Here is a 19,096-nt window from a genome sequence, read left to right as displayed (position 1 = left end):
GTGACATCATAACAATCTGCCATCACCTTCATTGTCTTAAAGATCGGCAGATGGGGCACCCAGGTAGCGAGCCTCCTTTCTCCTATGAATCAATGTACGATTCCTAAGTTTGGGGGCAACCTGGGTATTGACTCTAAATTTGAATTCTAGGCTATTTGTGTTCTAGGCTATGGTCCATCTCAGGATTTTGGCTTTCCTCTGAAAGTGATGAGTACTGAAGGGTTTGAACCAAGAGGGGCGCCGAGAAAATAGATGAAGACCCTGAGATAAGATGATGGCCTGTTGGAGAAACTAAGTTGGCTGGGGCTGCAATATATTTTTCAGGTGGGGCCCCAAGTGGCAAGATGGGCGGGAATCAGGCTGTGAAAGGCCCTCTACACTGTGTTTAAGGATTTTGTACCTGGCCCTGGGGACAGTGGAAGCCATTGAGTAGGTGAGCGATAAGATCAAATATGGATTTTCTTTTATTATTTATTTTTGGGAGAGCGCAGGGGTCAAGGGGCAGACAGGGGGACAGAGGATCTGAAGCGGGCTCTTTGCTGACTGGCTGACAACAGCGAGCCTGATGTGGGGCTCCAACTCACAAACCACAAGATCATGACCTGAGCTGAAGTCGGATGTTCAGCCAACTGAGCCCTTCAGATGTGGTGCCCTTCAGATACGGATTTTAGGATCACCGTGTGGGGATCAGGCTGCCGGGGAAAAGATGGAACTTAAGTGAGTCACAGCATGACAAGCACCGTTGTAAGTGACCTCTGCATATGTATCCATGTGTGTGCATGTATACACTCATTTTAATCCAACAACAATGAAGTCAGTTTTACTGTTTATCTTTTTGAAAGAAGACTAAAGCAAAGGGAGGCTGACCGAAGTCACACAGCTGGTAATGGTAGAGCCACGATGTGAGCCTATATACAGTCTTAGTTCCAGAGTCTATGTACTTAATCATTACATTATTTTGCCTTTCATAGTGTATTGGTAGGATTATCATCATATTTTAATTCATAATAATAGCACTAGTTTTCTATGAAACACTTCTATTACTTTACTAGCTCAGTGAACTTTTGTATTTATACTCATTCCTTTGGAATAAAATTAGAAATTTCAGTGAATTAGAGTTCTGTAAAATATTCATCAAGTTTCCAATGAAGTTTTCCAAGTAGAGGTTAATTAATGTCTTCTTGGTCAACTTTAAGCTTCGTATGGGAATTTGTGTGACAAATTTCGTGGTTGAGTGTTTTCAAGGCCTTCAGTGGATACATGTGAGAGTCCAGGGGATATGAAATTCCAAAATGCCCGCCCCCCACAGGTAAGACTCAGCTAACTATAGATGGGATCTTCCAATTCAGTGGAAAGACAGGAAAGGCAACATTAAGAATAAAGGAGAGTGGACTTTTGAGAAGGAGACAGCTCACTGACATCCAGGAGAACTGAATATGTTGGTAACTGCAGTGACCTCACTTGGTTTCTGAAAACAGAATAACCATTGTTATCCAGTGTGTTTCAGTAAGTGAATGGTGACTGTGAGTGCATCCAAGGACTGTAATTCAAGAAAGACCAAACATACAGTTGACGAGTATTTAAGTAACTAGAGGAGATGTTTCAGAGATTTTGTTGGTACTCAGCCACCTGCTTGTTAGAATCACCTGGGGAGGTTTTTAAATTACCAGGCAGAATCCACCACCACTGGGGTTGGGGTGAAGAAGTGTGCAGAGATGCCTGCATGGGCCCAGGCACTGGGATTGCGTTGTAAGCTTCCCTAGTCTTTAGATGGAGAGATACTTGAGGATCAAGGTGAGACGTTCCCATTTATCTCTGCTTCACTCTTAAGGAGCTCTAGCAAAAGGCAGTGGGCACTTTTGTTTTTAATTTGGAGGTACAAATAATCCCACCCATTTCAATAGTACCTAGATTTCTAATTTCTTTGTATATGACTTTTAGAATATGTGGAAAACCCATATTGTGCCAAACATGAGCAAGACAGCTGCCCCCTGTTCCTCCAAAATGAAGATAAGACCACATTTCCTTCCTTAAGAGAACTAGGTCAGGTGGGAGAAAGAGGAAGGTGTGTGGAGGGAGGGAACTAGCAAGGCATCAGCAAGAATAGCTATTATCTAGGTGACACTTGCTAATAAACGAAAAGGGGACTGCTGGTTGGGAATGTTTAGGGAGGGGAAGGAGGGAAAGGAAGGAAGGAAAGGAAGGATGGAAAGGAGGAAGGGAGGGAGGGAGGGAAGAAGGAAGGAAGATACTCTCTTGACATGTCTCCGTGACAAAAAAAAAAAAAAAGGAACCATTAAGCCCATCTTTCATCACATACCAATTCTTATTGGAAATCATGCAGTTAACAAATTGGAAAGTAACATGTTTGGCTTTTGTTTATTCTGTTCTCTAGACCCAAGTTTTTACTGAAGAGGAATGTTAACATAATGCAATGAATTTTCATGATTATTGCTCGTAGTGCTTTCTTTTTATTATTTTGCCTTTTAACATGTTTCTTATTAGAGGAATGATATCGTCAGCCCTTTTAGTGGTAAGGGAAGTTGCAGTTCACAAGATCACCAATTAGAGACGATTAGAACCTGGTGGCTTGGTTGTGCCATTTAAAGAGAGCTCAGCTGACACTTCCAGAAACAGTGCAGAACTGTTAGTCTATGAGCCCCATGGCTGTGGTTTCACCTTAGAAGAATCACACAGAGTTCTTGTTAACATACTTATTCCTGGGATTTTCACTCCGCAAGGGCGTTAGGGATGGCCAGGTTCTAACCACCTAGGCATTCTGCACCCTCAGAGGAAAGGGTGTTATTGGCTAGAGCCAGAAATCCACATCATTACACTCCCCACTGTTCCTACCATATCATGCAAGTTCATTTTTAAGCATAATATGCAATCAGAAAAGAAACCGAATTCTTCACAGGGCAATAATGCACGTTGTGACCATTTCTAAAGATTCCCCACTACCTTAGAGGACTATCAGTAGGACCCTTTGGTACCTACATTTGCTTTGAAAGCAATTAGCAACTGGGGTAGAGGTGGGAGATCATGTCCTTGAAATAAGTTTTAGCAGGTTCCAGTGATCCGTGTGGATCACCTTGCTTTTTACTCCGTCACTAGGAACTGCGGTGGATTTTCTGTTACCCTGTATTTAACAAGTATCCTTGTGAAAGGATCCAGAACATCCTGCAGCTAGATTTTCTCCTTATATATTATTTTGATGTTATAAACTTTTGGCCAGATTGGTTTCTAAGGTACTGCATGATTTTTTAAGACAAAATTAGGGGTCGACTTAGCACATTGTCTGATCTTGCATTTTTTTTTTGTTTTTTTTTTTTTAATTTTTTTTTTCAACGTTTATTCATTTTTGGGACAGAGAGAGAGACAGAGCATGAACGGGGGAGGGGCAGAGAGAGAGGGAGACACAGAATCAGAAACAGGCTCCAGGCTCTGAGCCATCAGCCCAGAGCCTGACGCGGGGCTCGAACTCACGGACCGTGAGATCGTGACCTGGCTGAAGTCGGATGCTTAACCGAATGCGCCACCCAGGCGCCCCTGATCTTGCATTTTTTATACAGAAACGGATTTTCAATTGAAACCATTCATAGTATGGACATCTTGCTGTATTCAGAGATAGAAGATCTTTGAATCAGGAGGGACCTTAGCAGATGCCCTCTCTAGTCATTCCCAAAGCGTTCCCTGCAGCGCCCACGAGACAGGCCATCTTCACACTGTCAGGGAGAGATGTCTCTTGAAGGACCTTGTCAAATAAAATACAGAATAATTTCGTCTTTTATGGACTGTTGCCGAGTTGATACTTAAGGGGATTAAAACTGAAGTGACTTGATGAACTGATTTAAAATTATTTTATGGCATTTTATGGTAGTCATCGGGTAAAGCTTAGCCGACCAACCAGAGCATGCTCTGCCTACCAAGAATTTGATTACTATTTTTTATGTGTAAAGGGGAAAAAGGAAAAAGCAGAAAGAGCGTAGGATCTGCAGACCCCTCAGTCTGCGAGGAAGCCCTTTGCATCCTTGCCTTGCCACCTCAACAAGGTCTGGGCTTTGCAATCAGTCGGGCCCCTGTTGGAATCGCAGCCGCCTCCCCTTCACCAGGGGAGGGGTTTATGGGGATTTTGTGGCGAGGGAGTTAGGCCCTGCTCATGGCGCTGTGGTGTAGCCACCTGAGACAGAACGGAAGGGCACTTGGCGCGGAAGGGGCCACCTCTTCTGGCCACTTTGTTTCCCTCTCTCTTTTTCCGAGTGTTTTGTCTCCCCACTTCTCTTAGATCACTGACCGAAGTCTTTTGGCATCCATTTCAATCTCGGAGATTTCTCCAAAAAGCTTATACTGGTAATGAACACTGAAGCCACTAGCATTTAGCAAGCCCCTTTCAGGTACCAGGCATAAGCAGGTACCTTACAAACATTTTCCTTTTCCATTTACTTTTTGCAAGAACTCAGGAGACTGGCACAGTTGAGGCCCAGAAATTAAATGTACTAGAGTCGAGGTATGATCCAGACCTTTGTCTGACTCCGAAGCACTTCATAACTGCATGTTACTCCAAGGATCTCCTTGGAACGTTCATTCTGTTTCTACCCCGATCCCAGGTAGCCGTGATTATGAAAACGGTTAGAGCCAGGACAGACTCCGCCTGGGCGGTGCTCTCAGCCCCTTGCGTGTATTGATTCTTTGGAGGCTCACCACGGCTCTGTATAGGTTCTGTCTCTATCTCCATTTTTCAGGTCAGGAAACCGAGGCACAGAGAGGCTAAGTCACTCACCCACTTACCCAGGGTCACATAGAGTTAAAAGTGGTGGTCAGACTGTGCTTCTGCTCCCTCCCGTTGCCTTTAACTGTCCTGGTTGTCCTTTCTAGTTTTCCAGCAAAGTGAGGAATTCTCTCCGTAGCCTTCCTACAGTCCTTCTAAAGCAGTGATGTATTGGCTGTGTGATCCAAAGGCTACACCGGGAGTAATGCCTAAGCAAGGAAGAACAAACAGCAAATTCATTAACCAGGAATCTATTTACAGTCAATTCCCAAGGCTCATGGTACAGAGGAGCTTCCACATCATTTAGAGCTGCTAATAAATGAAAAGTCTTTGCATCTTTCCAAGTGTCTTGATATTTACAAGTCTCATATTTTACCGTAGGAAGCGGCCTCAACAAGCATATTCATGTGTTGACAGTCCTAATTAATACAAGTAATTAGTCCTGACAGTAGAACTGTGAAAAGAAGACCCATTCATAAATTTGCTATCATTATGTTACTCTGCTTGGAATTTACCGCGGCCTGGTCTTTCATCATTTCTATATATGGGCAAAAGGCCGTCTTACTCAATTCTTCAGACTTTCACATTTACTTCTGGTAAAGGAATTTTGTCAAGATTAATTTATCACTGGAAGTTAATTCTCCAGGATGCAGGAGAGAGAGGAACAAGGGAATGAGGAAGCCAGGCGAGGATGGGGGGAAAAGTCCAGCATATCCAGAGGCTTTCTTTTCTAAACCTCGCACCTTTTCGTGTGCTTACTTTGATGCCTTTTCTGAAAACGAAGTTGGTTTTGTTTAGGCCGCTGTAATGTTTCCGGTACAGAAAATTTGAAGATAGTTTGTTTGTTACTTTGATCCACAGTTGAGCCCTCTTTGTTATAAATAGCTGGCGTTTTCTTTAGCACTCTTGCCATTTTGGGCGGGATAGTTCCTTGTTGGGTGGCATGGGACTGTCCTGTGCATCGTAGAATGAAGAGCAGCCCCCGGCCACTACCCGCTGGCTGCAGTGCACCGTTCCCCCTAGTTGTGACAGCCAAAAATATCCCCAGACTTGATCGATGGTCTCCAGGGGGGGCACAGTCACCCCTAGTTGAGAGCCACTGCATGCAGAATAGCTTTAAAAAAGAAATCTGGTAAAACTTGCATGTAGGACACTCGCATAGAAACAGCTGTAGTCAGGGGCACCTGGGTGGCTCAGTCGGTTGAGCGTCCGACTTTGGCTCAGGTCGTGATCTCGCAGTCCAGGAGTTCGAGCCCCACGTAGGGCTCTGTGGTGACAGCTCGGAGCCGGGAGCCTGCTTCGGGTTCTGTGTCTCCCCTTGTCTCTCTGTCCCTCCCCTGCTCATGCTCTGTCTCTCTCTCTGTCAAAAATAAATAAACATTAAAATTTTTTTTTTAAAATAGAAGAAACAGCTGTAGTCAACTTCATAAAGTGCATCACTTAGAAGTAATTTAATAGTGTGAAATAGAGATTCGGAATCATATTTCTTGAATTGCGGTACCTCCTTCTTACCTCTTCAATGGCAAGGTCCCTTTGGTCCTCCTTGTTAGAAAGTAGAGTGGCACTCGGTAGTAAAGTAGCTGTATCCAAAACACCTTTGCGGGGCACTTGGGTGGCTCAGTGGGTCGGGCGTCCAACTTCAGCTCATGTCATGATCCTGCAGTTAATGAGATCGAGCCCGGCATCGGGCTCTGTGCTGACAATGTAGAGCCTGCTTGGGATCCTCTCTCCCCCTCTCTCTCTGCCCCTCCCCCACTGGGTTCTCTCTCTCTCTCTCTCTCTCTCTCTCTCTCTCAATAAATAAATAAACAAACTTAAGAGATCTTAGCATTCATGGATTTAAATATGTAAAGTTTCAACCACTTTCAGGTGACCTTAATGTTCTGACTAGTCTGCCTCAGTGTTCTTTGTCCCCGTTTTCAGTCCATTACATTAATTCCTTATCTTTCCTCCCTACCCTGCTTAGATTTCTGATCCTTTGTTTCAAGTACCGTCTTACAAATACCATCCACGCCCTTGCTGCTTCGTCCTTCTTCCACCTATCTGGAAGCAAGCACAGACGGGGATGAGCCCAGCCACCAGGCTTCTCAGAACCTCCATCTGGCAGCTGAGTCTGATTGGAGAACGTGACCCAATAGAGGAGACTGAGCTTATTATAAATGCATGTCAACATCCCACCTGGCCTTGACTGCTTGAAGAAAATAGAATCCACCTGTAGGTAATGACTTCCGGCTCCCATCAAGAAGGCTACAGACTTACTTATACCCATCCCCATACTTAACTCATCCCTTCTGACAGCTGGGCAGGGAGGTCTCCTTCTTATCAAAGAATTCCTAATTTCTCAGGAAAATCTTTTGCTACTGATTATCCCTTTCTCCCGTCGGCCTCTACTGGATCCTTCCTATCAACAGCGAAACATATGCTAGCCTCTCTCCTGCCTCATCCCAAAAGGAGAGAGCAGTAACACAGCTGCCTTTCACTCACCCCATTCTTTCTTCCCGTTGACATCCTCCAGCGAATTGCTTACTGTCTTCACTTCTTCAACTCTGAATCTTGCGTCCACTTCCTCGATCGCCTCATGGCTGCCATTACCCTAATCACACAGCTCTAGCCAAGTTCTCCAGCAACCTCAGTGTTGCTAAGACCCGGGGTCATTTTTCTTCCCTGCGTTTTCTTGCCAGACATAATCACCCCTTCTTGAAACCCTACCTTTTGCCTCCCTTTCCCCCAGTGCCCACTCCCCTGGCTTTCCGGCTGCTACTCTGGCCTCTTTCCTTGGCCTCCTTGGCAGATTCACCTGCCTCCACTTGACTTTTGAATACCGGTTTTCCTAATGACTTCATTCTGGGTGTTCTTTTCTCTCCCAAGGCTTCAGTTGCTGTGTATATGCCGGCAACTTCCACGTTTATCTCCTCAGCCCAGATCTCTTCCTGAGCTTCTGAAATTATGTCTAACCCACTCAAGGACCTCTTAGATGCAGACCATATGAAACTGAATTTGTCAGACCTTTCCACTTCCCCGACTCATTCCTCGTTAATTGTTGTCAATAACCAAGTGCTCTTGGTGCTAACTCAAAACGTGGCTCACATTCTTCCACTTCTTTCCATGTGCACTAGTCTGAGCCAGTGCTTTCTGTCCCCAGAAGGTAGGTGGTAAGAATGGAGAGGTAAAAGGGCCAGATAATGTAGGGCCTTTTAGGCCAGTCTAAGGACTTTTGTTTTTGTCCGAGATAGGACCATTAGAGAATTTTGAGCAGCGGACTAACATAATTTAACTTGTTGAAAGATCACCTGGGCTGCTGTGGGCCAGCATAGTGAGTTGAGTGGTAACCCCCAAAAGACCCCATCAGAGTGTATTTGGAGGAAGAGCCTTTACAGATGTAATTAAGGCAGCGGTCTCAAGATGGTGGACCCTAAACCCAATGACAGAACGGTCCTTGGGTCAGAGCAGCGATAGGGTCAGCTTCTAGATATATTTTGAAGGTGGCACAGAAGGAGTTTTTGACAGAATAGTTGTGATTGTAAGAGAAAGAGGAGGGAGAAGGGAGTGATGTTTTGGCTGAGGGCACTGGGAAGCTGGAGTTTCCCCCTTCCATTCACCTGAACACAGAGAACAGATTGGCCAGGGTGGGGGACAGAGTTCAGTCTTGGACCTGCAGGGAGTAAGAGGTTTGTGAGAGCTCCACGTGGGGGCAGTGAGGACGTGTGTTTGTATGAGGCCAGATGCTAGGTGCAGTCTGGAAACAGGACCTGTTTTCAGGTCATCAGTGAGGTATAAGTGATACTTAAATTTCATGAAGCTGGATGGAGTCTCCAAGGAAGTGAGTGTAAATAGAAAAGAGGATCAAGGACTGAGTGCCAGGTCTCCGACATGAAGTTTGGAGAGAAAAGAAGGTACCAGCAAAGGAGAGTGAGAAGAAGGGGCTACAAAGTGGGCAGAAGGTAGAGAAGAGAGTGTGGCTCTTTGAGGATAAGTCAAGAGGGAGGAGTGCTCAGCCGCACCAAATGCCCCTCATAGTACTTGTAGGATGACAACTGAGAAATGGTCCCTGGACTTAGCGAGGCCAAGGTCAGCAATGGAATTGACAAGAGCTGCTTCAGGAAATGAGCAGTTGCTGGTTCCAGATAGATTCTGCTTTTGTCTCGTGTTCCATCAGAGTTAAAACAGAGGCCCTGTGCTTTTATTTTTTTAAGGGTTTTGTTTTTGTTTTTGTTTTTTGAGAAAGAGCACAAGTGGGAGAAGGACAGAGAGTGAGGGAGAGAGAGTATTCCACGTAGACTCTTCCCACTGTCAGTGAAGAGCCCAAGGTGGGACTCGAACTCACAAACCATGAGATCATGACCTGAGATGAAATCAAGAGTCGGATGCTTAACCGACTGAGCCACCCAGGTTCCCCAGCCCTGTGCTTTTAAAGGCTTGAGTTTCTTAACCCCCACCTCTACCCCTGAGAGCTAAGGAAAAGGAACATGATAATTTGCAGACTGCATTACTCCTACTGGTCTCTCCAGCCTTAGCTGCTGTTACGTAAATAAACCCCTGATGTTCCTCATCCTGGAGCTACAGTGAGCCACCCACGTGAGAAGCAGCTCACTCGCAAAACAGTTTTCCCCTTGACTTGGACCATCTGGCCTTGTGTTTTCCACTGTAATATGTGAAATTGGTCTTTTCTCTGCCTCTGGTACCTGGCTATGTATGGAAGGGTCCTCCTGCATGGGCTCGTCAGTAACTCCAGAACAGCCTTGTCCAATAGAACTTTCTGCAGTGCGGTCTGTATCTTCAGTGTCCAGTGTGGTCGCCACTCGCTGGATGTGCTGAGCCCCTGGAATGTATCAGAGTTCCCCCTTATCCTTGAGGGACACGTTCTAAGGCCTCCCCCCCCATGGATGTCTGAAACCACAGATAGTACTGAACCCTGTATGTACTGTTTTTTCCTATACATACATACTTATGATAAAGTTTAATTGAGAAATTAGGCACAGCACGAGATTAACAATAGTAAAAGAGAACGATTGTAACAATAGACTAATAAAAAGCTATGTGAATGTGGTCTCTCTCAAAATATCTGGTACTCGCCCTGCTTGTGATGAATGTGAGACGATAAAATGCCTATTGATGAGATGAAGTGAGGAGAGTGACGTAGCCTTAAGCTACTCTTGACCTTCTGGCCATATGTCAGAGGAGGATCATCCGCCTCGTGACCATGGTTAACCACGGGCACCCCAAACAGCAGAAAGCAAAACCACGGATGAGCAGGAGACTACTATAGTTAATACAGCCGAGAAACTGAATTTTTATTCTACTTAGTTTGAATTCATTTAAATGTAAAGAGCCACATGTGGCCAGTGGCCATCATACTAGGGCAGATGTGGAGCATAGTTTCTCAAAGCGGGTCCTGGGAACTTGTTAGAAATACAGATTCTTGGACGTCCCCCCAGACCTGCTGAACCAGAAACACCAGGGTGAGACCTGGCAGTCTGTTCCATCAAGCTCTGCAGGTGACTCTGATACGTGCCAAGCAGGATGGATGCCCCATCCCCAGAGTTCCTGAATCACCAGGCTTGGGCTGGGGTCTGAGAATTTTTGCGTTCCTAACAAGTTCCCGGATGATGCTCTGAGGTCGGTCTACAAATCACTTTGAGAAGGTGATGTAGAAGGTAGATTAGCTCTTTGTGAGGCCCCCAGGTCCCCGAGAATGAATTCTGTGCATGCCACATAACTAATATTTTAACATCCCAACAATATACCCTGTGTGCTCCATGAAGGTCTTCCTAGCTGTTTTCTCATGAGCTCATAACAAATACTTCCTGGCTTACAGAAGGGCTCCTAAGTACTTGTTGAATTAATAAAAAATATTTATATCCTCAGCCTGGATAAAGTACCTAAAGTTAAGAAATCTTATCCTGCCTCTGACTTTCTGTATGTGATTACTTTTTGGCATTCATGATAACCTGTTAGTATCTTTCATTTTTCTGATCCCTAACTGCCATTTGTTTTAGAAGAAGCTATTCTTAGCATAATTTTTTACTCCGTATTTTGATAAATGTTAATTGTTTTAAGGCTACGGAGGTAATTTTTGAAAGGCACAGTATGCCCCCTGCAGGGGGGTCATTGGGAAATGTGTGAGAGCCTTTTAGTTGTTGCATTGATGGGGTGAGTAGAAAGGTTGTGATCATCATTTAGTGCTTCGGGCCCAGGAATCTTAAATGTCCTGCACCCATAAGATTGTCGTGTCCAGTGAGCAGAAACTGGTAACCTGTTGGTGGTAGGTGACAGAAAACAGTCTCCTTGGTGAAATCACCTGTAAGGCTATGACTCTCCTTGGCTTGTCCTGTTTCCCCATGAGCATTTTGGAATCAGGTTTACTTATTTCACAGGAGGATGAAGCACTGTCCCTTCTGCTCTTACATTACATAATCGAATTCTTCCAGGGAATATTTATTCATATGTAAGACTTAAGTGCTGTGGCTTACAGAGATGTCTGAGATGTGGGTCTGACTACAAAGAACTTACAGTACCAATGGTTTTGGCAATTATATAAATGATAGGAACAGAGAAGGAGAATTACCTGGGGAATTAGTCAAGTTCAACCAGAGAAACTACCAGTGGGAGACATATATTAGGAGATTCAGTGCAAGGAATTGGCTCATGCACCTGAGGGTGCTGCACAGACCAGTCTGAAATCTGTAGGCAGGCCCGCAGGACGGGTGGGCTGAAACTCTCGGGCACGTGCTAAAGCTGCGATCCACAGGTGAAAATGCCTTCTTTTTCAGGGAAACTTCAGCTCTGGTCTTTGGGGCCTGTCTGAATTAGGCCCACCCCGATTATCTAGAATCATCTCCCTTAAAGTCAAAAGATTATGGACTTTAGTCATATCTACTGAATACCTTTACAACAACACCCCCATTCGTGTTTGGTTACATAACTGGAGACCATAGATGAGCCCAGTTGACACAATAAAAAAAGACCATCACACTTAGAGACTGGGTGTTCAAGGGTCATATCTTGAAAGGTGTGGCATTTGTTCTGGTCCTTGAAGAATAGAGATTCTAGTATTCTAAAGGGACTAGGGAGAGTGCCACTACCAAATATTACTAAAAATGAATAATAAAAAATTTCAAGATAAGAAATCTGATGTTTGCATAATGGCTGGTTGGTGCTTTATGACCTTGATCTGAACCTCAGCTCTCAGTTTCTTTATCGAAAAAATAGGTTGAGGGGCGCCTCGGTGGCTCAGTTGGTTAAGCATTCGACTCTTGATCTCGGCTCAGGTCATGATCTCATGGGTCATGAGTTCAAGCCCTGCATCAGGCTCTGCACTGACAGCATGGAGCCTGCTTGGGTTTCCCTGTCTCTCTGCCTCTCCCTGCTCTCTCTCTCTCTCTCTCTCTCTTTCTCTCTCAATCTCAATAAATAAAGAGTAAAAAAAATTGTTTTAATCTTAAAAAAAATATTTTGAATGCTCATCATGACTGCCCCCTAGGATAGAATGAGATGGTATTTGAGGGTACATTTTGGAACCAGTAAACACTATGAATGCTAAGGTATTTTACAGAGACAGTGGTAGTATTCGCATGTGAAGTTGAGTGAAAAAACAAAAAAGGTTGGGCAGGTAACACAGAACCTGATTATTGTGGGCTTTGCCTAAAATTTGCATCGTTAATTTTGGGGGGGAAAAGGTACTGTCTAAAGTTTACTCCAAATAGACTAAAACAAAATAAAAACATCCCTGTTTTAACATCCCAAAATGTTATCGAATTATCTAATTATCCCTGTTTTAACATCCCAAAATGTTATCTATTATCGAAAAGATGCAGCAGCCATTTGCTCTGGGCCTAAGACAGCTCAACATTTTTTTGCAGAAGTGGGCCTCTATTTTTGATGCAATATTGGGGGTGAAGGAGAGTCATTTATTATAAACTTATTGAATACTTTGCCTAAATAGGGAAAAAGAGTTAAACCATTTCCAAGAAAGTTGTTCCAAGTTTGTTAGGTAATGGCTGTTGTAGCCAATTGACTCAGTCACCAAAGAAAGCACCAGAAAGGGACGCTACAGTGAGTGCCGTTTGACACACTTCTTTTTTTTTTTTTTCCTTTTTCCAGAGCTGTGCTCTACAAACCAAGCTAATTTTTGCCAAGCAAGTCCCCCTAATTGTTCAAGCCATATGCATTTTGAAGGAAATTTAATCCATATGTTCCTGAGTCATTTACGCCTAAGTCATTAAAATGTTATTTTGTAAATGTGATTTCATGTTTGAAGTCGTAGTAAAGTATTTTTAGGCGATTTTCCTTCTTCATAAGGCTAAATTTTTCTTGGTTTGTTTTCTTGTTTTATTTAAACACGCTGCACATCATCTTAACACACATCCTGCGGTGAGACCCAAAGGGAGCCCTGCAGCCAGAAGGAGGGTCTAGTCTAACACATTCGAAGCAGCCAGTTTTCTCTTCGCAGAGATTTCTAAATGTTATCCTTCTTCAGTGCCGGGGCTGCTTTTAACCTGGCCATTTCCCACCCCAGCCCTCTCTCTCCCACACTGCTCCCCAAAAGGGTGCCCACAAAAAAGAATAGAGGAAAAAAACAGGACAAATAATAGAACCAGATTGCCTTGGAGGATAGATTTCCAAACTATGTCATGTGATCCTTTCTTTCCAAAACTGAGTTCATTTTCCCCTTTTACCTACTAGCATTGCTGGCTGGGAGGCTTTAGGTGTTTAATAAAATGTCTGCAAAAGAGAGACGTACAATTGAATTTAGGAGCAGTCCATGGCTTCTCATTCCTAGGGCGAATAAATGGTGGTATCTGCTTAGGACTGTAGCTAGTTGAAAAATGGTTTCTTTTCCCAAAGTAAGATTTTGTTTGTTTGTTTAAACCTCTGACTCTTCAGAGCACCGTGATATGAACCAAGATTTGTCTGTGCATGAAGCATCCTGGTTTATGTGTGTCTGTCCCTCAGGAACGTCTGTTGGCTACAGAAGGACACCTGTAGAAGCCTTACTTTTAGGGTTTGGTAGAGATTTGTCTGCTCTGAGCACTGAGTCTTTGTAGGTAGCAGGTGCGGCACCAGACACAGTAAGAGACATTTACCACCTGGAGGTACCAAGATCTAAGAAGTTAAAACTTTTTACTTCTCATCAGTTCGAGCTTGCGAAATACTTTCCCATCTTTTTTGTTTTGAATTGCATCCTCAAAACTGCCCTGAAGGCCGTGGTTTCTGGGTCTGGGTCGGTTATTTTTTCACGAGGAGATTGAGGTTCAGAGGAGTTCTTTTCTTAGATATTTCACAAGGAGATGGCAGCTGTTGATGTGTGCCTCTGACCGCACCAGACGGTAAGCTCTGTGAGAACAGGGATGTCCTGTCAGTCATGCGGGGATGTCTGAGGACCTTTGTGGGCTTTTACTTTTGGAAGCCTCACCTTGTATCATTTCAGATGCATTAAGACATACAACTGTGTGACTTTGTTTCATCCGAGGATGAATCTTCATCTTTCTTCAAAGCTCTAGGGTTTGGTAGCAAGTGACCTACTGAACATGGTGGAAAGCTAGAGAGAGAGAGCGCCCCCTCCTGATGAAAGAAAGAAATACAAAGGGACTAAATGAGGAGGGGAGATACTAGGACTGTCTAAAAAGCCCTTTTTTTTCTTCCTCAGACCTGCTTTCACCCTAGAAAAGGGGGTCCACACTTATGTGGGTGGGCACTGGGAGTACTTGCTCCTCACGGAGCCCCAGGGCCTCCAGAGGCTGTGACGGACCTCTTTAAGAGGCCTCCAGGCCACTCTTGGGCTAAACTCAAAAACTTGCAATGCTGCTTGATGGGCTGAGTTTCCGGTTCGGGGCAGAAATGCTGGAACTTGCCCTCCATCCATGAAAATCCTTCGGGATTCTGTCATTCAGCAAACACTCCTTGGCCACCCGGACTAGCAACACCACAGTGACCAGAACAGACTCGTCCCTGGAGTCCAGAGGTCTGTCTCTTGCTCCTTGGGGTCCCTTTGGTGACGTATATTTGAAATGTCTTTGCTTTTTATTACTCATTTTGTGGTTGGATTGTATGTACATACACACGTGACGTTATGTATTCAAAAGACAACCCTTCTGTTTATAAACTAAAGCCTACAGTGGGGAAGGAAGCCTAGAGCATAAAGATTGAGCACGTAAACGTTCAGTTTCTCCCCTGCTATGGTATTTTTCTGTATTTCTTTTCAAATCTCTTGGTGGGCCTGGACTTCAGAATAAGCAGATGTAGAACCCTTCTTGAGTTTGTATTGTGCCCTCTGGCACTGTCCTTCCTCATGGTGGTTCCTCCCTGAACTTCAACCCAGGGACTCTCGTTCACCTTCCTTTTTTTTTTTTTTCTTTTTAATTTTTTTTTACATTTATTCATTTTGAGAGACACAGAGAGACAGAGCATGAGTGAAGGAGGGGCAGAGAGAGAGAGAGGGAGACACAGACTCCGAAGCAGGCTCCAGGCTCTGAGCTGTCAGCCCAGAGCCTGACACAGGTCTTGAACCCACAAACTGTGAGATCATGACCCAAGTCGAAGTCAGACTCTCAACCAACTGAGCCACCCAGGCACCCCTCGTTCACTTTCAGTATTGCCCTTTTGCATGTATGGATATATCCGCATTGTTCTTTTTTCTCGTGTTTTTTTAAAGTAGGCTCCACGTTCAACGTGGAGTCCGACAGGGGGCTTGCACTCACAACCCTGAAATTAAGACCTGCGCTGATATCAAGAGCCAGACGATCAACCAACTGAGCCACCCAGGAGCCCCTAGATCTATATGGTTCTTAAGGGAGCTGTTCCTAAACTCATCAAGGGCATTTTCATTTGTGGCAAGAATCCCAAAGCATATTCTCCCCAGAGAAAGAACAAGATTTGCCTGACATCAACTTAAGAATATAATTACTCAAGAAAATGTTGAGGTGTTTTGTTGTGTTGGAGACGTTGGTGACCAAGAAGTGGGTGCCTGAGGGGAAACGTCTGGCCTCGTTGTGTAAGGAAGTCAGGAAGGTGGAATTTTCATATGCCCTTTTCTACTCGGCTTCCTCATGTGCTTTGCCATTTACCCAAAACTATCCCCATCGGAAGGTTGGTATTTATTTATTTAAAGCTCCATGGCCTTAGGATTATTTCCCAAAGCAGTTGCTAGATGTTTCCGCTCCCGTTTACTCTTTCTTCCCTGCCCAGTCCTGTTCAGCAAGAACTTTTTATTTTTTAATTTTTTTAGAGAGCATGCATGTGCAAGCAGGGGAGGGATAGCAAGAGAGAGAGAGGGAGGGAGAGAATCCTGAGCAGGCTCCACAGTCAGCACAGAGCCCAACATGGGGCTCTATCTCAAGACCGTGAGATCATGATATGAGCCAAAATCAAGAATCAGACTTGGGGCGCCTGGGTGGCTCAGTCGCTTAAGCGTCCGACTTTGGCTGAGGTCATGATCTCAGGTCATGATCTCATGGTCTGTGAGTTCGAGCCCCTCGTCGGGCTCTGTGCTGACAGCTCAGAGCCTGGAGCCTGCTTCGGATGCTGTGTCTCCCTCTCTCTGCCCCTCCCCCGCTCATTCTCTCTCTCTCTCTCTCTCTCTCTCTCTCTCTCTCTCTCTGTCAAAAATAAATAAACATTAAAAAAATATTTTTTTAAAAAAGAGTCAGACTTAACTGACTGAATCGCCCAGGCACCCCAGCAAGAACTTTTCTAATGTTTTATAGTTGAACTGTTTTCTCTTTAGAGAAGGTGGTAAATTAGACCATGAGTAAACAAGCCTAAAAGTTCTAGAGATGGTCATTCTTAACACTGCCAGGTGTCTTGTGATTGTCATTGTTATTGTCTTACGGAGTGAAAATCAAATGGGAAGAACGTGGGGCTGCTTCATTCACGGGCATAATTGCCACAGATCACATCCCTTTCCAGCATTTGTCTGAGCCTTAGAACAACTGTAAGGCCAGTAGAGTTTTCTGTCCTAAAATCGTAATCCTGACTGTTGACCCTTCCAGCTGCTCCCTCCTGAGAGCCTTTTTGTCCAGGTTGACCACTAGGTAGGAGAATGGCTGCTGGCATGTGCTAGGCTTGAGGATTTGAGGGGACTGTGGGGAGGCTGACTCACAGTCTTGCCACACTCTTGCGTCCTTACCCAGTATCACAGGCCTTGACGAGTGGCCGGAGTCAAAGGCCCCTTTTGCACAACTGGGTGTAACAATTTGAATAGTTAGGATTCCGACCCTTGCATGGCCAACCCTGCAAAGTTCTAAACATACTTTGCTGCCAAATATAGGTCCGAAGTTTGGATTGAAATTAGCTGGGCTGTTTGCTCACTGTTGAACCAGGTGGGAGGAGCAGTCCATCGGAGGAACACAGAACTCTTTGATGGAAGGTTAACCACCCACCAACTGCATGTTTTGCGTGTTTGTGGCCCTACATCAAAGAGAAGCCACTGTTCTAACACAGTCAAGTTATGTGCTATGTGAGCAAGACTGGCAATGCCTTATGGCCGCCTGAGCCATTGGAATGACCCTTCTTGCTGGAAACCTTGTTGGAGCACGTACAGTATTTGATGCGCTGAATCATAGGTGTGTGGGTAGTCAATGAGAACGAGAAGGGCCGGGTTCCAGTTTCAGGGTTCGTGCAGACAAGGCACCTGGCTGGCTCAGTCGGTAGAACACGGGACTCTTGATCTCGGGGTTGTAAGTTTGAGCCCCGCAGTGGCTGTAGAGATTACTTAAAAACAAAATCTTAACAACCACCACCACAGCAACAACCACAAAGTTACTGGAGGCTAGCTGAGGGACTTGGGCAAGTTTCTTAGCTTTTCTGAACCCTGTTTCAGGATCTGTACAACGAGGGGGGTGTCTAACTAAGTAGCTTCAGTAGCTTTAGAAATTTTACATACGTTTAATATTGGCTTTAGCGCATAGGTCTCATGGATGTGAATATATGCACTCATTTAAACCATATAGCCCGATTCATCTTAGGCTTCCGTGAGTTTCTCAAGAGAAGAAACTGTACCTTATTCTTCCTTAATCTAGAATGGTGCCTGACACACAGTCCATGTTTTCAGTTAATGTCAGTTGTATTAATTAAGGAAAGGGGAGAGACAAATTAGTAAATTTTCAGACAGCCTCCAAGACTTTGCTGGAATTAGAAATTACAAACTCTAAACCAAAATAAAGGAGGTTAGAAGGGATGGAAATGAGGACACTAACTGTGTCCTCTCCTGGCTGTGACTGGTGAGCCACACCCCACCTCCTTGTCCCTCATCGTCACATCAGATGCTTAACTCCATACCCGACACGGAGTAAGCTCGCAATAAAACGTCAGCTGTCGGCAGTAGGAGGAAGAAGTTGTGAGTTTCCTAGTTAATCAGAGATTATGAAACTAGGTGGATCATCACCCCAATAGAACCGACATTTGAGAGCGTATTTCCTTTACACCAAATTTTAGTGCACTTAACATTTGACTCACAGGGTCCTTTCAGTGTCGGTCCACGGAATTTCAGGTCTCGGGACACAGTGGTGAGCATAGAGCGTGAATGCGGTGAAGCTTAACCAGGACCTGACCCCACAATAACGTGTGAGTGTCACTGCCTTTGAGTCCCGAGAATCCAGGTGGTGACTTCTGTCAGGTCTCTTGTTCGTTAATGAAGATCTACAAAAGAGACATCTGGTCATTTGATTCTCCCAGTTGGTTGAAAAATAAATACGAGTTTCCCCTGGAAGTGATTTGCGTAGGAATTTCCAAGCACCAGGGCACTCTAGCGTCCAGTACCCATCTCTCAGCGCAGGGCGGCGACCCGTCTGGGGCCGAAGGCGTTGTATAATTGGAGCTCACTCCTGTAAGGTCCCTGGCCTTGTACGTGGGTGACCTTTACCAGTTTTAGGCCACATATCTCCTGCAGGCTGTGCTCCTGTGGCACACACAAGGCCCAGGTCCACTGGCCTGATGGCCACATATGGACCACAGCACTGCCAGTCGCCCCAACTCATTCACTGCGGTGACCCAGGGAAGGGTCAGAGTCAAGTCTCTTGGTGGTGGGAAGGAAATTGTAGTGTTTTTTTTTTTTCTTTAAGATTTTTGTTTGAGAGAGAGAAAGAGCGGGCAGGGAAGAGGGGCAGAGGGAGAGAGAGAAACTCAGGCAGGCTCCATGCTTAGTGCAGAGCCCACGACTCGGGATCACGACCTGTGCCCAAATCAAGACCCGGTTGCCCAACCGACTGAGCCGCCGGGTCACTCTGGAAATTGTGTTCCTAAAACCACCAGCTATTCCTTCCCTTTATTCAGAAGCTCCATTTCTAACACGTGAGCTTTTAGACCCACGCTCCTGTCGGGTCTCCCAAGGTT

General features: G+C 45.0%; 1 protein-coding gene across 7 annotated transcripts in view; it reads left to right on the top strand.

Annotated features, from left to right (window-relative positions):
- The window catches only part of RHBDD1 (rhomboid domain containing 1), a 140,036-nt gene that overhangs the window by 93,458 nt on the left and 27,482 nt on the right, over positions 1-19,096 (top strand). Inside the window, exon 8 of one of the 7 annotated variants that reach the window (XR_006962799.1) lies at positions 6,735-6,986. The exons of the other annotated variants lie outside the window; for them this stretch is intronic. The gene's annotated coding sequence lies outside the window, so the exon portion shown is untranslated. The remainder of the gene's footprint in view (positions 1-6,734; positions 6,987-19,096) is intronic. 7 annotated transcript variants of the gene reach the window in all.

Source organism: Lynx rufus, unplaced genomic scaffold (genome assembly GCF_022079265.1).
Source record: "Lynx rufus isolate CCGP_SWC_20201006 ecotype Redwood Valley unplaced genomic scaffold, mLynRuf1.p SCAF_2, whole genome shotgun sequence".
Taxonomy (NCBI): domain Eukaryota; kingdom Metazoa; phylum Chordata; class Mammalia; order Carnivora; family Felidae; genus Lynx; species Lynx rufus.
The sequence above is the reverse complement of the archived record's forward strand: the minus strand, read 5'-3'. Positions and strand labels throughout refer to the sequence as shown.